Here is a 23018-nt window from a genome sequence, read left to right on the forward strand (position 1 = left end):
GCACGTTATGATGGAAACACGCTGAGGTTTGTTGACATTAGGGATCTGCTCGTCACATAATTACATCACATCCGTCTTATCTGTGATTGGTTTACTCTGCACCTGTTAGTCCCGCCTTCGTATTTGGATTCCAGACGGATTTCTCATTTAGACAGATGGCTGGCCAGGCTACAACATTGGACTGTGTTTTAATGGATGAAGGTCATGTGGTTTGATGAGTCCAGATTGACCCTGTTCCAGAGTGATGAGCACATCAAGGCCAGAAGAGAGGTGGATGAAGTAATTACCCATCATGCCTAGTGCCTACAGTGTAAGCCCGTGGGGGCAGCGTTGTGATCTGGGGTTGGTTCAGTTGGTCAGGTAACATGTGTCCATAAAATGAGGTCAGCTGAACCTGAATATACTGAATATACTGAATATACTGACTGACCAGGTTGAACATCAGTGGATTTTTTTCTTCTCTGGCAACACAGATATAATCCAAAATGACAACATTGGGATTCATCAGGGTTAGATTGTGCAGGAGTGGTTCAAGGGGCAGGAGACATCCAGTGGTGTAGTGGTCCCTGGAGAAGTGGGTATACTCTCAATTTTTCCCTTTTTTTTTTTTTTTTTAAAAACAGTGACATGTAAGACTACTCTATTTAGTTTACCCAAAAATTCATCAGTAATATTCGCTCACTATTGTAAAACTATCACAACTTCAACTGAAGCAGTTTGTAGGTACTATTGGTCACATAAGTAGCTGCAGGAATGTAAAATGTATTCAACATGAGGCAAACATAGGAAAACGTTAGCCTTTCATAACGTTAGCCTACTCACACAGTTGGACTATTGGTGACAAAATCTCTTCTCCTCTAAATGTACAGTCATATGACCAGTAGTTTAACAGTGACTCATTCTGAAACCACCTTAAAACTTACCCCAGAATTATGTATTCCATGACAGTAGGTTCTCTCGATATGTGTCACTCACTTGAAAGACGTTTATTCTGCCTTTCTCGTTCACATTTCCAATAATTGCGCATCATTCAATGAAACGTGCAGTGACCTGTCAATCAGGTTCCAGAGGTGGCCAGCACTAGTTAGCAATATTTTCCTTGGACTGATCCACTCTAATCTGCCTCTGATTGGCTCATCAGTCCTCATGCCTAAAGTTAACCAATCTAATCAGTGACAGCAGCGAGTACTAGCCAATTAGAGGCAGAGTAGGGCGGGTCATGGCTTCACTATCCTAGGGGAAAAAATGAGCACTTTGGCTCACAGATACTGCTGAATATTGTGCATTAATGGGATTTAGAAGTGGGTATACCTGATGATGACTGAAAAATAAGTACGAGGGCCGTTCAATAAGTTCATGGCCTCACCCAGAACAGAACAACACAGACTGATAATTTATATTTTATTTTTCAACATAATCTCCATTTACAGCAATGCACTTGGTCCATCGATGTTCAAACATCACTATCCCATCACGAAAGAATGTAACATCCTGTATTATAACAACCAGTATTTCTGGGTGAGGCCATGAACTTATTGAACAGCCCTCGTAGGTATACACCGTATACCACCATATACCATGGACTACGCCACTGGAGACATCATTTGCATACATAAATTTATCCAAATTTGAACTCTATCAGTCTGACTTTCCCATCATCAATACAAGAAATCAGCCAAAAATTAATGCAAGTTTGGACAGAAATAAATGTTATGACTTTTATTATGATGTTGCATGGCATAAATGATGCCACAGTGAATGCATCTTGTAGTCAAAGCCATGTGGTGACGGTGCATATATATGCTAATAAACCACTAGTAAAAGGCCAATATGTGTATTTCAATAGAAAATGTTAGCGAAAAGATGAAGTACCACCATGTTGCTCCAGTGAATGATGTGTTGCCTAGAAAGTCTAGGTACAGACTTATAGCAACACCAGCAGCAACTAATGCAGAGGAGCTGCTGAGGATCATGAATCAACTCCGTATGTATGAAGTATGAGGATGAATATAAGTCAGGATAGACAGAGGAACACAAAATCTTTATCTCTGCCCCTTAGTGTGTGTGTGCGCGTGCGTGTGTGTGTGTGTGTGTGTGATTGAGGATGTTGACGGTGGTTCAGGTCCCAGTAAATGATGATAGAGAGGGTCAGCGGAGATTAAGGTGTCCCATTTCTGGGGCAGACTCAGACTCGAAGCACTCACACCTGTGCTCGCCACCGCTGCGTGTCCCGCTTTAAAGAGGGGATTGAGACAGATAGAACAAGCGCTTTGCTCTCTTTTCCTTTCCCCTTTACTGCCGGGTTAAATTGGTGTTTTTTAAAGCCGGCATTTGAGGTTCAAGCTTCTGGGATTACGTCCCAAACACCGACTGCTGCGCTTTTATCCTCTATATTTTTCCCCCCTTTTTTCCCTTTTACCTCTCGCTTTAGTGCTCTACATTTATTTTCCTTTTTCTGTTGTTATTTTGCTGTCTAATTTTACAACAGGAGTATAGCATGGATTCAGTTAAACCTGATCTTTACTGGGGGGAAAAATACTCTGTTTTTTTCAGCAGCCTTTTACACATCTTCAAAAAGGAAGACTAAAGCCGGATCAGGTTCTATAGAGTCACATGAGGTTAGAAAAGTCGTCCCCTGCACGTTAATTCCTCGTCTTTGTTTTCTTCTGCTCACCTTGGCAATGACAACACTTCTCTGCACGGAGAAGAATAGTGAACCTGCACGTCTTTATCGGTTTAATTAATCTCTGCATGACTAATTAACAAGTTGCATTATCTGTAGAACCACAAAGCTGCAATAACAAGGGAGGGGTTATGTTGACGGACAGCCAGTGGAAGGTTTAGGGTGACAGACAGGAGGCCTGCAGAACTGTCACAGCTGTCAAACCCCCATCGCTTCGTGGATGTCAGGCTGCCATACTGACTGCTTTTTTTTTCCCTCCATGCTGTATCTGCACTAGAAAATGGATTGACCATGGGTGGATGAATGAAAGGGCAGACGGAGGCCCTCTCGCAGTAATTTAAATCACAGTTGATTCCCAGCGACAGTGTAATTACAGTTGTGTGAAGGGTCAGTTGTGACAGGAGTGGAGAAAACTTGCTCAAAAATTGATAAGATGAAGAGAAAAGGAACCTGAATTGAATTAAGGAGACAAATTGGAGCAGAAATTAAGAGTTGGGTTGATGTTGTTAGCAGAAATAATTACGGCAAAAGGACAGCAAATTTATATAAATGACGTGCACAGTCTAAGGCCATGTTGAGCTTTGTTGTTCTTGCAGGCTTATAATGAACATATCTATTTATTTTTCAGTCTCTGTTTTAACCCATAAAGACCCAAACATCCACTAGCAACCAAAACCATCTACTGATCTAAACGGTTTAATACCTGTTGATCCTCTAAACTTATCAATACATGAAAATAACTGGTGTAAAATGCAGTTCTTTTCATGGTCATCAGATATGACCTATGTGGAAGTTCAGAGGCTGTGTAGTTACCGTGGAAATACTGTCATCTTCTACAGCATTGATTCACAAGTAAAACCCATGGAGTTTAATCAATGAAAATGGATGGAAACACTGGGTTTATGTTCAGTTAATGATATATTTGACTGAAAATGTCACTTTTTCTCCAGTTTTCTCTGTTTTTGATATAATAAATAACCTTTGAATTTGCTTTGAGTTTTCATGAGCGTCTAAATTAAGTAAAATACTGTATGTGATTTACAGTGGAAAATACAAAATACAGAGGATAGTATTATAATAAACTAGCATGTTGACCCCTGGGGATCCACAGGTTTTAGATGTGGTAGTTTTTATGCTGTTGTGTATTCATGAATGCTGTACCACATTTGTCCAGCAGTCACCGCCAAAGCATTCTGGCCATAACAACGTGATTGTAAGGCTATTGTATTCCAAAATTACTAATATCTCCCAAAATATTGGTCTTATCAACTTGCTGTTTTCACTAGTCTCTTCCTTGACCAAAAATGCAAAAATATGCCAAACTGCAGCAGTCAGCTCTTTTCAGATTTTCTGTGAATCCCCAGACACACACACAAACACACACACGAGGCCACTTGGCTTTTATAATACATATGATGCTAAAACACTTGAGAAAGGTTAAACAGAGAGAAAAATTCATTTGGGAACTACCACAAAATTAGTACTGGGTCTTTGTGGGTTAAGATATAGTAAGAAAATAAAAGAAGCATGTGCACAGTATTAAAAACACACAAAAACAGAACTAAATACTTCTATAGACAGAAGATGTGGTAGTTTAGAGGTATTTACTGTGACCTCAACTTGTACTTATTACTTTGTGAAATCTCTTTGGTAGATTATCCTGGAGTTTTCTGATGTAAACTTGTAGTGTATTACACCAGGTTTCTTTCTGAACTTCCCAGAGACTGTTGTCTTTTATTTTTTCTTGGTCCAGGTGATCCCATACAGCTTCCATAATGTTCAGATTTTAATTTTTAATGCACATTTTTGTATAATGTAGTTGTTTTTTGATACAGAGACTGAGAAATGTGTATGTAACTTTGAGAAACACTGCTTAAGATTAAGATATCCTTTATTGTTCTAACGGGGTATATGTCTGGGATTATAGTGTTGAGTTGCAGCTGCTGTGGTAAACATTAATAATACAATTACAATACAACTATGTAATGTGACACCAGTGTCAGTAGCCAGTGAAATACAGATGACAGAATAATATTACGTATGTTTACAAAACCATGTGAGTATATATGTATGTATGTATGTATGTATGTATACAATGTACAATCACATAAATATACATACCAAATCACAAATATACATTTAAAGATCATACGGGAACAGACTTGCTAGTAAAAGGCTGTTCCTCTGTGCTGTAATAGTGGATTTGTCATTGCTGCTGTTTTCACCTGGTTTGGTGAGAAGTTGTCGACTTCTTTTACAAAATAACCCCAAATGAAGTGAAGCAATAGTGGCTTTTCCATTGACCCTCAAATTGCACAAATATAACGTATGCATAAAAATGTACCTAATGAAAAGATGACAATTTCGCTAAAACTCTCGTTTTTCGATTATAAGGTTTTGCGCTGGCAAGAGGTGGTTTTCTGGGCGAAGCACAATTGGTATATCACGCAAAACTACAATGGAAAGACCTTTTTCAACAACTAGAGTCATGTGAATAACAAATACAGGATGTTGACAGATGTTACAACAAGCGAAGAAGAGTTTTAAAAGAAATGTCGCGGTATGTGTGGACACACCTGGAAACGGAATCGTTTTTTATTTTAGTACAGGATAGAGGGGTAATATATAATAATAATAATAATAATAATAATAATAATAATAATAAATATAACTATAAATCAACACAATATTTATGTTCATCCCCATGTTTATGGAATGACTTCTCGTGTCATCTAGTGATAATAAATAAACAAATCATCACATTTGGGATTTAATGGAAAAACTGACATTACGCACTTCTGTTTTTTCAACATTTAAGAAATATTTATTTATTTATTTATTAAGTTTATTTGATAGGGACAATGCAAATTACATAGTAAAATTCTACCTGTTACAAACAAGCTGTAGTAAATGATGATTCACATCAGGAGATTATAGCTATTGCTAGTTTCCATCTCCAGTCCCTCGTCTGTCCCTATATAGTCCCTAAATATCGGTAAAGTTTTGCGCATAAGTCCAATGGAAAAGCGACTAGTGACTGTGTTTGGTTTGTAACGGTGCAGGTTGGCCCTGGCTTTGCTTTTGAGCATAAGGAACAGCTTGCCTTTGGCTCATCCTCTGGGACTGATCCAGGACTCAGACAGTTTCACAATAATAGCTTTCGTTCATATGGACCCTGACTCTCAGAAGTGTCTCCTTTTGCATTTGACTCATCTTTGTCATTCCCACCACTCACACCCCCCCTCTGCTTTCTAGTTGAAGCCTCGAGGGCAGACTGACAGACAGAAGCACAGCGTTATAATTGTGAGTCTTAATTATAAAGATGCGTGACTCAATAGAGGCTGCTGCCAGCTGTCTCTGGGCTCAGCGGTGAGGAGCACGCCTCGGGCGATCCATTGAACACCGCCGCCATCGGGAGGCCTCTCCTCAGGCTGAAACACCGCTCCCTTCAGCGTACGGACAGAAATCTGTGGGGTTTTAGCTGAGAAGGACGAGGCGAAACCGCATCTGTGTGTGTTTGTAGGTGTGACTGTTTGATTTGAACGACAGCGAACGCACAACTCGGTTAAATTTGTTCTTATATGTTGTGATGAAACGTGTTTCTTGAGGCAGCTTGACAGAAGCGATGTCAGAGGAAAATGACTTTGGGTGTTTCTCGTTTCTCAAAGGCAGCAGCAGGTGTGCGCAGCAGACGACACACCTCAGCATTCATAAACACCACATCTAAATTTATTTTCACACAAAGTAAACATACAACATCCAGACACAAAAATGCGGTCTGATAACGGTGCCACTCAGGTTTATTTTTCAAGCGCTGAGTGAAAAATAACAGAAAAACGGCAAACAAATCTCACCCAAATGAAGCAGAAAATGCCTTTAATGCATACAAATGAACAATAGCATTGGAGGTTAGTCATGCAATAGTGAAAACACAACATCGTTATACTGTGATGTCAACGAGAACAACAGCGATTAATGATGCAACGCTCAAAAATCCACCAGATGAAACTGACATTTGCCGTCTGCTTTGTATTTAAGGTGACGCAACAAAGAGTAACGCATGACAGGTGACAGATTTTTGTATCTCTGTCAGCCTGTGTGTGGTAAACTGTGAGAAGAAGAGCAGAAGAAACTGAGAACCTCTACTTCCTGCGATGTACTATAACAACTGTCTGTAAAACCGACGCATTGAAACACAGCACTCATCAGCAATGACAACCCGATAAGAGTGGCAGAAGCGGCCGTTCTTAGTCGTGCGCAGACAGACTATTGATTTCACGATTAAGCTGTCTGCCTCGGCTTCCTATTTAGTCTGACGATGGTATTGTCAGTACAATGGGCGGAGGGTGACCACTGGATGTTTTCTAAATGAGGGCAAAACAGACTGTCATAGCTCGATGCACTCCTCTTTGTCCTTTTAAACAGTCTAGTTGTGTGCTCTCCCATGTAATTGCTTCTAGTCAAAGGCTGTTTCTGTCTCATCTACTTCATTATTTTCTTATTTCTTTATTCGGATTTCATCTCATCAGACATTTTAAAACTCTTTCTTTTCCTCCTGAGGATTGCTGCATCACCTCTTCACTTGTTTGTATAGGTTCGGCCCCAGTGGTGTTTGTATATCATTGTGTGTATTTGCTACTGAGTGGAGGCTGGTTATAGTAGTGAAGAAAAAGGCTGTATGTATAAGTCTGTCAGGATGGATGAACGAACACATGGATGGAAAAAGGTTACAGTGAGAGAATGAGAAATGAAAGACTAAAACAGAGAAGAAATAACTGAAGCGCTTCTTCTACTTCTACTTCTTCTTCTTCTCTGTGATGTAAATACTCAATGAGGTTTTTCTTATTTTTGTTTTTTCAATCCATTGAATCTCTGGGTGTGTTTGTTGCTTAGCCTCTCTGGACCATATTCATACAGCTTCAGTCGACCTAAAACCAATCTCACCCCTTTCTTTTTCCTCACACACACACACACACACACAAACTGCATCTGTAAAACAACACACACTCTGCGGGCGAGCCGAGAGCGAGGTGAAATGTTACCACACACACGTTTTATCACACCAACATCTTTGGCTCCGTTCCCTGCACAGCACACACACACACACACACACACACACACACAAACACAGACACACACAGGGTAACTGCAACTGAGCCCATGAGAGGCTGCATGAATGTGGTCCACAAGTGTTTAACCATATTTATTGATGTATGTTCTTATGAATTCCAGTCCTGTCATTGTATTATATTCTTTACAAGACAAACGGTCATTAAAAAGGAAACCCTTGTTTCGATCCGTTACCTCGCTTGGTTGGAGTGGTTATTTGTATTGATTCGTTTTATGTATTCAAAGCTTTTCACTGCGATTAATCTGCATTAATTACTTCAGCAATGGCAAATGTTTTGTTTGTAAAAAGTAGGTAATTACAGTTAAAATTTGTGTTTAGGTCGCATATATATGGACAATTAACAGGGGGTGTAGCCAGGGTGTCATTTGTCAAAAAACAAGAGGGGAGGTGTTTTTGTTTTTTTTTGTCAGCGTGTGGGGTGTGTTGGGGGGCAGCAGTGGGGGTGTGGTCCATAACTAATGTAATTAATACTGACGTGAAAAAAAAATGAAATTTTACATATTTTCAACATCCAACTCCTGGGTTTACACAAAATTTTCACAACTTCCTGTATCCACTGGACCCCCTCCACTGCTCTATGGGCTCCATGAATTTGTCACATTTACCCTCGATTACGGCGCCCCAGTGCATGGGGACGTTCGCGAATTCTGAGACTGCAGACAGTTCAGTTCAGGTGAACGTTAGTGCCAGTAATGTAGGATATAGGTGAAAGAAAACTGTCACAACCTACCTGTTATTTACATTGGTTGGTTGTTCCCCCCCAAGGATGAAATTCATTGGGCCGAAGTAGGGATGTAAAAACCAGAGGGAGGGGTTGATCCCCCCCATACCCCACAACAAATCGCACCCCGGGTGTAGCTATCAAAACAATACAGTGGTGATTAAATTGCTGCAAAAAAAAAAAAAAAAAAGAAAAAAGAAAAAGATGCAGTTTCCATCATGTGTAAAAAGATTCTATGAGGCCTTGTCAGTTCAATGCTTATATCCCAAATATAATGTGTTGTATGGTTCCATTCAAGCTAAATGATCAGGATAAGCACTAAAATGCATATTTGTAGTTTGGCTTGTCCAGACCTATTTCCAGCCTTCATTAGATCTGTGTCAGTGCTGTAGGTAGTCTGGTATCCTACATTATGGTTCTGGAATAGGAGTAAATGACACTTGGGTCTTTAACTAGTTCTTGGGCAAAACTAAGCACAGGATACCAAAACAGTGCCTTTGCAAAAATAGTGTTTGGTCAGACATTTTGGTGTGACATCCAAATGAGAAAGTGCAATGTAGCTTTAAAATGTCTAAATCCCTGTGTAAAAACACAAGGGTCTTTGTCACAACTTGTCATTTTCAGGGTCTAGTCGTAGCTCAAAGGTTGTTCTGTCACCTAGACAGGGGGGACTTTCATATTTGATAACATACAGATACAGGAAGGACAGAAAATGATAATCCTTCCACTGTGAGATGGAAATATTCACCCTTATTCTGGCGGAGTACTTCCAATGAAAAAGGATAGTCTGTGTCGAAATTCCTTGCTCTGTCCATGTTTTGCAGATCCTCCAGACTGCCCAGTTTCCCCGCCATTAAAAGGTACATATACACTGCAAACAAAAAGTTTAGGATATTTTAAATTTTTTTTCACTTGGGATTCTTGCACAGGGCTTTTTACTTTTTTGTGTGTTAATTGAATTGAAACACATTTTTTTAATGACCAGACATAGTTTTATTTACAGATAGCAAAAATGACAAAAAAAATTACAAAAAAAAAAGTAATATCCTTAACTTTTTGTTTGTAGTTTAAGTTAATTCTTCGCCCAGTGTCCCTGATGAAGATCTGGAGTTGGTCTCTGAGCATGCTCAATGGCAGCTCAATGCTTCTAATATGTGCTAATGCTAATGCTAATGCTAGGTTCTGTATGTATTAGGATGGTAAAATGCAAAGAATGAATGTCCCTACAGGGATAACAAAGTGTGTTAACCTTTTTATTTTTTTTAACCTCTTTTAACCTTCTATGCACAATAAAGTTCTCACTGTACCCTCCAGACAAAATTAGTAAAATTAGATGATTCTCATGCTGCCTTCCAGGCAACCCATAACTCATGTTTTTCCAACCTTCTACCGGTGAAAATGCACTGGAATGTTAGTCAAACCTGTGACTGTCCACCTGTGAACTCATACTAGATCCATGTACTCCCAGTTCCGAGTTCTGACGTCCCATAGTAATGGCAGCCCCCATGGATGCAGTGTTTATGCAGATTGTTTATTAAAACAAGGTATTGCTCTGATATAATTTATCTGCAAATGTTCTGCATAATCAGCAGCTACTCTAGAGTTAGCTAGTTTTCAGTCCAATGAGTGTAAAAATAAATTAAGACCAAATACAGGGTGGGGAAGCAAAATTTACAATATTTTGAGGCAGGGATTGAAAGACAGTGTATAACTAATTAGTTTATTGAAAGTCATGAGAATTTATTTGCCACAAGAAAATGTGCATAATAGAAAATGTTTTTATTCTGTGTCCTCCTTCTTTCTCAATAACTGCCTTCACACGCTTCCTGAAACTTGCGCAAGTGTTCCTCAAATATTGGGGTGACAACTTCTCCCATTCTTCTTTAATAGTATCTTCCAGACTTTCTCGTAATAGTTTTGCTCATAGTCATTCTCTTCTTTACATTATAAACAGTCTTTATGGACACTCCAACTATTTTTGAAATCTCCTTTGGTGTGACGAGTGCATTCAGCAAATCACACACTCTTTGACGTTTGCTTTCCTGATTACTCAAAAGTTTCTGAAAAGGTATGGATAATAGTGTTAGGTATGATAATGACATCAATATATGTTTGGTTTCAAAACAATTGACGTAGTGCCTGCTGAGAAAAAACAACTAAATGTTCATTGTAAATTTTGCTTCCCCACCCTGTATGTATCCAAATATACAAATAACATAACATAAAAGGTAGAACAGCTTCTCTTGCCTTATGCACTGTTTTTACTTCACTGTTTCCCTCAAATAAGCAAAGACCAAGCACCTTTGGTGATAGAAATGATTGTAAATTAACATAATGTACGGTCCGCTATGCTGGTTTGTTTACATCTAGCTACCACAATCCCTTGCGCTCAGGCAGTTTGGCGTGACTTGCCTGGAACATTACAAAGTCGTGAGTCGTGGTTTGAAGTTGTGACTTACGGGCTCAATAACCGGCCTGGAACGCAGCATCAGTTCAAAGAAAAAAGGAGAAAATCAGGATCACACTGATATTTTTTTGTTGTTGTTGTTTTAGCTTGTCTTGTCCAGCATCCTAACAGCAGAATGGTAGTCTGGCTGCCTTTTGATGCTGAACAAATTTGCTTTGCCAAGGGAAACTTCATAAAGTATAAGAAGCTCCCCTTGATATTCTACTGTCTTTATTATGAGTTTTGTTGAAACACATTTCAGTGCCGAACCTGACATGGACAGGAGGGGGGGACAAGGAAGAAGAAGGTGGTGAAGACCCTCACAAGAAAATATCAACAATACAACAACAACCATGGTGATAATTATAATGGAAACACTAACTACTACAAGAACTGAGTAAACTGGGCAGAAGAGAAAGCAAAAAAACCAAACAACCAAAATGACAATAAAATAAATAAGACCTATTAAATGAGGAATAGAGGGTATGCACGTGACGTCATTGCTAGCGGTTCCGTCCACTGAGTGGCAGAAAGAGGGAGATGAGTAGCGGCTTTGGCTTGAATACTGCGAAAACTTTAGAACAATCTAAAAAATGGGGAAGAGCTGTTGTGTCATTGATCGCACAAATAGGTTTAAAAAACACTCGGAGCTGTCGTTTTAGCGGCTACCTAAAGCCAAAGACAGAAGAAGCAGATGGATCGCTGCAATTCGTAGACATAACTGGAATCCAGGCAACGAAACCTGGATTCGTGTCAGGTAACGTTAATTTATGCTGTATTCTTGCGTAAAATCATACCTTAAATTACATATCGTTTTGGCTAACGTTACTTCTCAGTAAAGCTCTTAATGTTAGCATCTGTCGTTTAGTTCTATATTTCAGAACTGAAACGTTTTTGTCTTCAGCTGTGTGATTCTGAACCTTGTGCTCTACATAATTTATAAACTATCTTAAACTGAGGCTAACCTAGTTTTCCAAATAAGGGGGTACTCTAGCACAAAGCTGTTGTAGCTGTGTTGTATCAAGTATTTGATGTTAACTCTACTTAAATATCCACAGTACCAGTAGATCATCCACTCACTTGGGTCAATACTAAGGGTTCAACTCCAGTACAGGGTGGGGAAACAAAATTTACAATGAACATTTAGTTGTTTTTTCTCAGCAGGCACTACGTCAATTGTTTTGAAACCAAACATATATTGATGTCATTATCATACCTAACACTATTATCCATACCTTTTCAGAAACTTTTGAGTAATCAGGAAAGCAAACGTCAAAGAGTGTGTGATTTGCTGAATGCACTCGTCACACCAAAGGAGATTTCAAAAATAGTTGGAGTGTCCATAAAGACTGTTTATAATGTAAAGAAGAGAATGACTATGAGCAAAACTATTACGAGAAAGTCTGGAAGATACTATTAAAGAAGAATGGGAGAAGTTGTCACCCGAATATTTGAGGAACACTTGCGCAAGTTTCAGGAAGTGTGTGAAGGCAGTTACTGAGAAAGAAGGAGGACACATAGAATAAAAACATTTTCTATTATGTCAATTTTCTTGTGGCAAATAAATTCTCATGACTTTCAATAAACTAATTAGTCATACACTGTCTTTCAATCCCTGTCTCAAAATATTGTAAATTTTGCTTCCCCACCCTGTACATCAGTAGTGAACTGTGAGCACTACTGCTGGGCCTTTACCTTGGCAATCACCACCAAGAAAATACGTCTGCACTGACAGAAAACCTCAAAAACAATAGTATGTTGAATTGAAAGCACTCAACAGCTGTAATCCTCTAATTAACGATGATGGGGATGTCAACAACTCTTTGTCTTTTGTATGCTTTCAGCCTTTGCATTGGGTAGTTTCCCGGCGTTGAAATCAGGTTCATATAAATGTCAGGATATGTGATTTCTGTTTTCATATCAATGTTCATAGACCACTTGTTGTTTGGTAGCTTGTATGGATCCATGTCCAGTCCAATTGTCTTTAATATCATGTTATATTCCACATTTTTCCTGGTCTGGCTGTAGTTACTGCTATGCTCAGCCATGTAGAGCCGGTTTGTTTTTGCCACTCAGTCTGACTTAGAGGGGTGTGGCCCAGGGGGGAAGTGACGTATGTGCATTCCCTCTATATAAGAAAAGAAAGCATGAACAGAATATCATAAACAACGACACTGATAATTTCAATCCAATGTTGACCGGAGATCTAAATCTGCTGGCTGAGACTTGAGTCAACCTGTTACCTAATCACAACATCTTCTTACTTAATTCTGACCTTTAATATGAAGAACACACAGAAATGTCAAATGAACCATTAAAGGTTTAAAATTATCTGTGTGTTCTAGCTTTTTTTTATTTATACCGTCTATGCACAATCATCAGCAGACACATTAATATTTCCCATGTTTTTTTTTATTCTTCTGTTTCATCTTTTGCTCTCATACAAATTTAACCCATTTGTAAGTGTTTCACATGCCTCAGCTTTAAGAACACACACATCAAAACATCTGAAAAATAGTGAGCAATGAATAATGAGCGCTTTGTACAGTTCTGCAAGAAAAACATGCTGAACTGTGAAAAACGTCTGACTCTATCCTATTGAGAAGACCCACACCTCCTTAAGAGCCGCAATATGTCGTCATGGAAGAAACAGGGTTGAAACAAGTCGTAAGAGTTGACTTTATTGGGCAGGATCAGTGTCTTAAAATTTTAATCAGTTTGAGTTTTACATTTTTTTTTTTTTTCTTAATTTTGCACCTAACATTCAGATTTAGAGTGAATAATGTCAATACTAGAATGAAGTGAGGATGCAAACAATTTATAATCATAAAATGTATCCCATTATCAAAGTTTAACATGGTCCAAATAACTATTATATTAAAGATTCTGGCCAAAAATTAATGCAACTATGGATAGAAATCATTTTGAGATTGCATATGCTAATCAAAATGACACTAAGGTTAATGTGTTCTGTAATCAGTGCTAGAGGCCGTCCAACCAAAGAGCAGAGGGTGGGACTTTTTTGGCCAGGCTGTGTATATTGGACATAAATCAGGGGTGACACTTTCAAGTAGAAGTACAGATATTTATAGAAAAAAGTCTCAAATAAGTACTGATATGTGGGGAAAAGTGGGTGGTGGATTTATTTATTTAACCATGAAGTACCGTTGAGATTAGAAATCTCTTTAGCAAGGGACACCTAATTTGAAACAATACTTAACCAAGTAGTTTTGGGCCTCATGGTTAAATACTTTAAAAAAAATTAAAACACTCTAAACCAAGGGTCTCAAACATGTGGCCCGGGAGCCAAATGTGGCCTCCAAAGGTTCCAGTCAGGCCCCTGGGATGAATTTGCAATGTGCAAAAATTCCACAGAATCATTTTAGTTCAGGTTCCACATACAGACCAACATGATCTGAAGTAAAATATCCTACAAAAAAAAAAAAAAGACTCCATATATTCTTCTCAGTTTGATGTGAAGAAAATTTTACATTATGTCTATAAATAATGACCACTTCAAATTTTTGTCTTTGTTTTAGTACAAAAAAATAACATTAAATTATGAAAATATTTACATTTACAAACTATCCTGTAACAATAAAATGTGAATAAACTGAACAAATATGAACAACAACCTGAAATGTCTAAAGAAAATTACGCACAATTTGAACAGTTTTTTGCCTGTTACTAAGTGTTTAGTGTCTTTGTAGATCTGATCCATAATGCACATGTAAAAATGAAAAGTTGAGGCATAATATTGTTAATTTACACTTATTTTTCTTAAGAAATATCAGTTTTTTCAGGTTATTCAAATCTTTTTTGTTTGGATAGTTTATAAAAGTATTTTCATAATTTAAGGGGGTTTTTTTGCACTCAAATGAAGACAAAAATTTGGAGTTGTCATTATTTATAGGTTATAATGCAATTATTTTACTGATCCGGCCCACTTGAGATCAAATCAGGCTGAGTGTGGCCCCTGAAAGAAAATGAGTTTGAGACCCCTGCTCTAAACTATAAAAATGATTTTAGTGCAGTTTTCTCATACACATGTGTTTTGGCGTGCTATATATACTTGTGTACTCACTAATAATGTTAATAACACCACATCTCCATGTTTTGCGCATATAGGATGTAATTGTGAATAAGCAGATTTGTCTACTATTATTTTGTTTTTTGTTTTTTTTTACATTTCTATTTTTACCTGATGTGTTTTATGAGTATTGTGCTATTTTTTTTTTACTATTCATGTCACTGTGAATTATAGTGGTAATATCAAGAATCATGACGTGACAATAATATATTTGTTGTTATCACTATTGCGCCACGGACAGAGAAAGTATGTCATGTAGGACTGGGGGTGGGAGGACGAGGGGTTGGGAAGAATGGGCCATGTTTAATGCTTTTGAAATTGAATGTTCAAATGTTCAACATAACTTAAATCTGCATCAAAAATGATAAATAAATATGTAAAAAAAAAAACTAAAAAAAAAAAACACAACACCACATCAATATGATCATGTTTCCAATGCTATGCCATCTGACCCAGAACACTCACTCACTTTAAAGTTCCCCTACACTTAAAAGGCTTTACTGTAATCCTTGGATCTCATTGTATAGAATGATGTTTGAACAGTTTTGTGCTCGTCAGGGCATTTTCATGTTCTTCTGCCAAAATGAGAAAGTCTCTTCATACTCACCTGTAGCTTATGCATAACCTTAAAGCAGTCACATACACCAAAAATAGTCATTTATATTGGTAGTTTTGGGCTTCCCCCTGAAGGAGGTGAAGACATTATTATCAAATAATGATTGTTGTCTGGTGGTCCCCAGACCTTGTACAAGACAATCCAGGCTCTTTTCATGGGTCATTCCATGTTGGTGGAACGTTCTACTGAGTACTATAAGAACAGAGGTGTCCCTGCCTAACTTCAAGAAGCTCCTGAAGACCCAGCTCTTCCGAGAGCACCTCCTAGCACTGTCAGACCTTCCATTTTAAATATTTTAATAAGGTTTTTCCCAGGATTATCACAGATTTTCCCAGGATTATCTCTGGACCTGCTGCGGTGGTCCTGCCTCTCTCCTGCCTTCATCATCATCACTCACTTATCCTCAACTGCCTCCATGTGTCTCCCCCTACTCCCCCCTTTTCTCCCAGTCTCTATCGCTCTCTCTTTTTCTCTTTCTTTACCCTCTCTCTTTAACCCCAACTGGTCAAGGCAGACGGCCATCCTCCAGGAGTCTGGGTCTGCTTGAGGTTTCTGCTGTTAAAGGAAAGTTTTTCCTTGCCACTGTCACCAGTCACAAGTGTTTGCTCCCGGAGGATTCTGTTGGGTTTCTGTAAATTGGCTTAGAGTCTGGTTTTGACCAACTCTATATATAATGTGTCATGAGATAACTTTTTTGTTGTGATCTGGCGCTATATAAATAAAATTTGATTGATTGAGTGATTTGATTGGTTTTCCCCTGTAAGTCGCTTTGGAAAAAAGCATCTGCCAAATGCATAAACATAAACACAAATATCAGTATTTTATTTTGTCCTTGTTACATGCCTGAGGGCATGTGTATGTATATGTATACGTGTGTGTGTGTGTGTGTGTTTCTCCTCCCCTTCTGTTCACTAGGTCAAGGATGGCCTAGTCATCAAGGTGTGGGCGTGGTTCCAGGACCTCCTCCAGGGCTGTACCTGAAGGGGCCGGCTCAGGTGATGGAAGGATGAGCAGGCCAATCCTGACCACCCACAGAGACTATAAATCCACCCCTACCTCTCTGTCTGCTGCTGCTGCTCTTGTTTCTGTCCACGCTGTGTCAGAGCCATTTTGCCCCTTTGTGTTCTACTTTTGTTCTGCTGTGTTGAGTTGAGTATTGTTTTATGTTATGTATACTAGATTAGTTGGTTGGTGCAACTCACTGTATTTTTATTTTGGGACTAGTAAGGAGATAGATGTTTTATTTTGTCCCACCAGTTTCTTTTGTTAGTGCAGGGGTCACCAGTCAGTTTGATTTTGTTTTGCTGAGTTCTTTGATTTATTCTGGTACCACTTTTGACCAACTTTACTCACCTTGATTACTTTGTTACCTTTTTGTAAACACCTTGTTAAAGAAAAGCAGCCTTTGAATAAATTGGCTTTATTGAGAAACCTTTTTGTTATCTGCTTTTGGAGACTGAAGAGGTGTGACACCCCTCCCTCTCCTAGACATCTTTATATGGGAGGGGGGGGGTGTAACAGTCCTACAACGAGGTCATCTCTAAATAAAACAGCTTAAATGGGTACATTTTAATGCTCAAAGACCTTAACCAGTGACCAAAATCACCTACTGATCTTTAACCATGTAAACCCTGAACCATTAAATCATTGACAGAAAATTCCAGTTCTTTGAAACTGGAGCCTTTATTGGTCCTTCTGAACAACCAAAAAAACATTTTTTTCAAATATCAGTTTCCATGTATGAGTTTCAATTTTCTATCACATTTGATACATTGGGTTTCAATGCTGAAATCGTATTATTTTTGAACAAACAAAAACATAATGTAACACAAACATGTCTAACCAATTGGCAATTCCTTTTCAAAATTGGCAAAGTTCTGCCTTCTTCCTTATTAATGACAGTCTTGTAGTGTTGCTGGAAAGGCCTCTGCTGAACGAATTCCTCCCCCTGGTGGATTATCTGTGTATTGCATGTATCTATTTGTATACATCAGGTTTTCAAGGAAAAAATAACACACTGATCAGGTAAAAGTCTTCAAAACTCGTGTATCAACTATGATACGTTTGGCATTATAGGGTAATAACTTCTGAACAGCTAATTCTATCAACACATGCAGCTATTTGTAAATCATTAATGTAAAATCCAGTTCCTCACCTTTTCATTAGTATCAGGTATGACGCATTTCGATGTAAAGTGACTCCATAGTGAACGTGGAAAAATCATCAATTTCTGCAACACTGATTCATCAATAAAACTCATGTAGTTTTACAAATGACAGTGGTTGTAGAAACTTTTTTCATATTCAGTTAATGGTATAGTTTATGGAAAATGTCACTTTTTCTACAGTTTTCTGTTTCATATAATGACCTTTCAATACTCTGAGCTTCTATGAAAATCTACATGATCAGTGAATTAAATATATGAAAACACCAGATTTTCACTGAAAGACAAAATACAGCAGATAATATAATAAATGGTAATGGGCTACATCACGGAGAGAATTCACCACAAAAACATTGTATGTCTTAAAGGGTTAAAAATGTCTCTGTAATCAGTCCTTGTGTTTGTCCTGATGTGTAGAAGATGAGCTCCTTAAGTGGCAAGGAACCAAATCCACAATCATCCCACTGTGCAGACCAGGCCATCTTCCTTTATGAGATAAAACATTCTCCTCCTTGTTAACATAAACCCTATGGAAACCTCTTGGATTAGCTGGAGAATGTATAGTTATTTGGTTTCCTGAGAGTTCTGAGTGCTAAGAAAATAATCCAAAAAAGAAGAAAAATAGAAAAGTAATCCAATTATAGAGGTATGTAACCTTTTATAATGTTAAAACATTTTATGTTACTAGCAACAGCTAGCTGAACTGAAATGCAGCAAAGTTGGCTAATAATGGAACTGTAGGTGATTAAGATGTTTATGTTTATGCATTTGGCAGACACTTATTTTTCCAAAGCGACTTACAGGGGAAAACCAATCAAATCACTCAATCAATCAAAAGTTATATATATATATATATATATATATATATATATATATATATATATATATATATATATATATATATATAGCGCCAGATCACAACAAAAAGTTATCTCATGACACTTTATATATAGAGTTGGTCAAAACCAGACAAGCCAATTTACAGAATCCCAACAGAAGATACGAGATATCTGCTAAGGTGTGTGGTTTACTGCAGCTGAACTGGGATATATGTTTATAAGTGGTTTATATATGTTTCTATCTGGTTTATATATGTTTCTATATGGTTTACTGCTGGTTGGCTTGATTCTATATGTTTTTATCTGGTTTATATATGTTTCTATATGGTTTACTGCTGGTTGGCTGGTTTCTATATGTTTCTATGCGGTTTATATATGTGTCTATATGTTTTACTGCTGGTTGGCTGGATTCTATATGTTTCTATGTGGTTTATATATGTTTTTATCTGGTTTATATATGTTTCTATATTGTTTACTGCTGGTTGGCTGGTTTCTATATGTTTCTATATGGTTTATATATGTTTCTATCTGGTTTATATATGTTTCTATATGGTTTACAGCTGGTTGGCTGGTTTCTATATGTTTCTATGCGGTTTATATATGTTTCTATATGGTTTACTGCTGGTTGGCTGGATTCTGTATGTTTCTATGTGGTTTATATATGTTTTTATCTGGTTTATATATGTTTCTATATGGTTTACTGCTGGTTGGCTGGTTTCTATTTGTTTCTATGTGGTTTATATATGTTTTTATCTGGTTTATATATGTTTCTATATGGTTTACTGCTGGTTGGCTGGTTTCTATATGTTTCTATATGGTTTACTGCTAGTTGACTGTTTGATATATGTTTCTATGTCGTTTACTGCTGGTTGCTTTGTGCATCTCCTCTCATGCTTTATGTATCTCCTCTTTGTGCCCCCCCCCCCCCCCCATATGTATGTGTGTGTGTGTGTGCATTTGTGTGTTTTTTAAGGGGGGGGGGCACCAAATTCATATCTCGCCTAGGGTGCCAAAATGGCTACAACCGACTGACTATGATTGTTTGCTTGTTTGATCAGCTCTACATGACGTGAAATTATGATCGCAAATGCAAAAAAACATCAACTTTCAGTAGTGGTGCCTAGGAGCACTTTTGTGTCCCCACCAATGTCAGAATCAAACCTACTCCCTTGGCACAACCTCATGTAATTCGTGTTACTTACCACACCACAGTCATAAGATGATTCAGTATCAGTAATAAACACAGTGTAATGCCTCACCTCCATCCTTTTCATTATTGTACATGTGTGTGAGGGTCCTTAATAACATCTGGTTTTAACTCCTCAACTCTAAAAGCAATTCTTTATCATGAAGCAAGTGATAAACAACCAAAATTATTTTCAAAACTTTTTTTGTCTTTTGGATCAAGAATAACAATACTTCTCTGTCATTAAATGTTAACCTAAGCGGTATGATATAAACACTTGTTAAACTCTCAAATGCAAAAAAAAAAAAAAAAGAAGAAAACAAAATAGGAGAGACAGGAACCTGTTCAACAAGTCAAAATACATTCTCTTACTATAGATCGACATACTATTTACAGTATGTTGATCATGCTACAGGTTGAATAGGGATATGGTTTATTGCACGGAGTAATTTGGAGTAGTTTCTGTTGTGGAGCCTGACTGTTGCAGGAAGGACAGACCTGTGATACCTCTCCTTCACACATTTGGGGTGTTCATCCTGTCACTAATGGAGCTCCTTAGTGCAGTGAGTGTGTGTTGGAGGAGGTGGGAGTCTTTTAGGTTGAAATCTTTCTCAGTACGAGTAAGGCACGCAATAATACAAAACAAATAATTGCTGATTCCCCTCAAATGCAGTAATAAGCCTGCTTTGAAAATGAAAGGGGTAGAAGTACAGAAAAAACCACAGGATAGCCAAAAAAAAAATCGAAAATGCAGTTCAGATTCTTTCTCTATCCATCACAGTTGTTTAGTACTTTTTGTTAACATAAAAGTATTATTGATGGGAGTTCTAGCTCTTTTCGGAGAGACAGTTCTTTTGGCTCGGACACACAAACATCGCACATCTTGACTGATCACATGCTGCTTTAACAGAAAAAAGAGCCGACTCCTATCATTCACTTCAAAGAGCTGGATCGTTCATAACCGACCCATCAGTAAAAAGCATACTCATCCTCCTCAGCTTTTCCTGGTGGTTTCAGGTGACCGATCCAGACAGATCAGGGTTCTAAACCCATTTACTGACAGGGTCTTACCCGGTCCGATTCACTGAGACAGGACTCCATGAACACCTGGGGACAAGATTCTAGTGTTTTTTCAAAATCCACACCAAACAGCTGGGTCGCACATGGTGGAGCATCCCCTACTGTACAAATACAAAAGGGTCCTATTGCATTTGTGCAGGAGTTATGGTGTTTTCAGACATTTGACCTTGGAAAAGTAGATCACAAAATAGGTTTAAGTCAACCATTTCAGAACTTATCCAAGCTCTATACATCTTGTATGTAAGGTAAAAAATTTAAGCTTCCAGCTGTTTTTTTTTTTTTCAAGAGCTCCAGACAGACAAACAGACATGCACGACCAAAAAAATAAATAAATATTAAAAAATAAAATAATAATAATAATAATAATAATAATAATAATAATAATAATAATAATAATAATAATAAAGTAGAACAGCACTCTGAGAGCACAGACCTCAGATCAGGTCAACCCCCCCTCGATCACCACCAAAATGTAATCATTTCTTCCTTGTGCCAGTATCAACATTTCCTGAAAATTCCATCCAAATCCGTCCATAACTTTTTCAGTTATCTTTCTAACAGACAAACAAACAAACCATGATGAAAACATAACCTCTGCCGTTCCTTGGTGGAGGTAATAAATAACTAGAAAAGCACTCGGAGAGCGCAGACCTCCACCAAGGCAGATCAGTCCCACCCCCATCGCCACCAAAATGTTATTCCTTGTGCCAGTATCAACATTTCCTGAAAATGTTGTCAAAATCTGCCCCCCCATCATCACCAAAATTTTATCATTTGTTCCTTTTGCCAGTATCAATATTCATTTCAACAACCCCCCTAGATCACCACATAAGTTTAATCATTTGTGACGTGCCATCATCAACATTTCCTGAAAATTTCATGAAAATCCGTCCATAACTTTTTGAGTTATCTTGCTAACAGACAAACAAACCCTGATGAAAACACAACCTCTGTTGTTCCTTGGTGGAGGTAATAAATAATTAATATACTCTATACATACCTGAGAATTCAACTTGGAAAATATTAGTCTGTTAGATATAGATATATAGGTACATAATTATGGTTCTACTAAACATAATGATCGATGTTTGAAAAAAGTAAGTAGGTAAATTTTATTTATAGAGCACTTTTCACAGACAGAGTCACAAAGTGCTTTACCAATTCAAATCAGAATCAAATCAAGTTTATAGACCCAACAGAAGAAAAGTGGAGGGCGTACTATCTGAAATGATTAAGCATAGAAAAAGACACACGCTCATCCATCCAAGGGCACTACACCTCAATCCCCCGCATCAATTTGAAGAATGGCGGTATCGATCGGTTTTTCAAGAGTTTACTTCTCGGTCCTGAAAATTCAACACCACTTTTATTCTCTTACCAGTCTAAATGTTCATGCTCTTGTGAATGTGAGAGATACAGTCATATTTTAAGTTCCTTTTTTTGCCCGACAACAATCTGCATCTCTCTGACCTTCAAGTGTTGAAGAGATGCATTTCTAAATCTCTTTGGATTAGGTGAAACATTGTTCACTGAGCCAAGATATCCATAAAACTAAAACTAATACACATTTATTTTCCTATTCCAGCTGTGCCAGCTGCTCAGTGTTAAAGAAACAGAATGGGTCACCGAGGGCAAATTCCTCAATGGCAACGACTGGAAAGAGTAGGAGGGAGAGGGAGGAAAGTACGATCAAAGGTACGAGAACAGAAGCAAGAGTATGAAAAGGAGGGAAGGAGAATGAATAAAAGAGATTGTGTTTTGGCTGCTTGTGAATACGCCTACTGTTGCACCGTCTCACCTCCAGGACCTTCACTTCACCTGAACTTCCTCCAGTGAGCTGAATATGAGCGCGCTCTCTTATCACTGAATGTTTCATCCCCTCACAATGCTGTCTCCTGTAAAATCAGCCCCCCTCCTCCTCCTCTTCCTCCTCCTCCTCCCCCTCTGTCGTACTCTCACACTTTGATATGTGACTCACTCACTTCATTATTATTCAGAGGCACCGGAAGAAGCCACACTACCCGCTTCTGTTTTCCGTTGACAATCAGTCACAGCGAACGTA

Source organism: Sphaeramia orbicularis, chromosome 4 (assembly GCF_902148855.1).
Source record: "Sphaeramia orbicularis chromosome 4, fSphaOr1.1, whole genome shotgun sequence".
In the NCBI taxonomy this organism is placed as follows: domain Eukaryota; kingdom Metazoa; phylum Chordata; class Actinopteri; order Kurtiformes; family Apogonidae; genus Sphaeramia; species Sphaeramia orbicularis.